Source organism: Crocodylus porosus, unplaced genomic scaffold, assembly GCF_001723895.1.
Source record: "Crocodylus porosus isolate Cpor-Errol unplaced genomic scaffold, CroPor_comp1, whole genome shotgun sequence".
In the NCBI taxonomy this organism is placed as follows: domain Eukaryota; kingdom Metazoa; phylum Chordata; order Crocodylia; family Crocodylidae; genus Crocodylus; species Crocodylus porosus.
In genome coordinates, this window is record NW_017728931.1 from 108,181,608 (window position 1) to 108,182,366 (window position 759).

Here is a 759-nt window from a genome sequence, read left to right on the forward strand (position 1 = left end):
AAAAACAGGAAATTCAAATCCCGATTAGAAGTCCTATTCACATGCAATCAAATTATCTCCGTCCCTACGCAAGACGGTGTCAGTGTAATGCCTCGCGCATCAATCAGCCCGCTGTTTGTGCATGCTTAAGCGTGCAGTGTCAGTTCAGATCCCTTTATCCTCGGAAACTGCCAATCATCCTCTCATCGGCTTGTTTCTCTTTGAGGGAGTGTGCTCGGAATACCATTTTCCCGAGGGGGGGGAGGGGGCCGCAGCTCTGAAGCAACAAGTAGCGACCTTTGATGTCTGGCTCTTCTGCCAGCCCCCGCCCCCTCAGCCGAGCCGAGCCGAGCCGAGCCGAGGCGCGGCGCTCCAGAGGAGGGAAGGGGTGTTTACTTGCAGGCAAGACTCGGCTTTTATATAGTCCTGCTCGCTTTCAAGGGACTTCACTAAGTGTCTAGTTCATTCATTCCCCCACCAGCGCTGATCCCGGCGTGACTGATGAAGAAATCAGACACGCGCCTTTTAAATGACTTGCCCCGAGCCCCGCTGGTTTCGGGAGGCGGCAGCCGCGCCGGTCCCGAAGACGGGGCGGAATTCCCTGCCAGAGCGCGGCGAGCCCGTCTCGCGGGAAGCAGAGGCCCTGGCTCATCTCCTCGCTCCGGTCCTGGAAACCCCCTCCGTGATCCGAGCAGGGAGGAGCCCCCTGCCGAGGTCGGCCCCTTCCGCCCAGCAGCCACGAGCGGGGCAGACCCGGCCGCGGCTCCAGCCTCCCTCGCC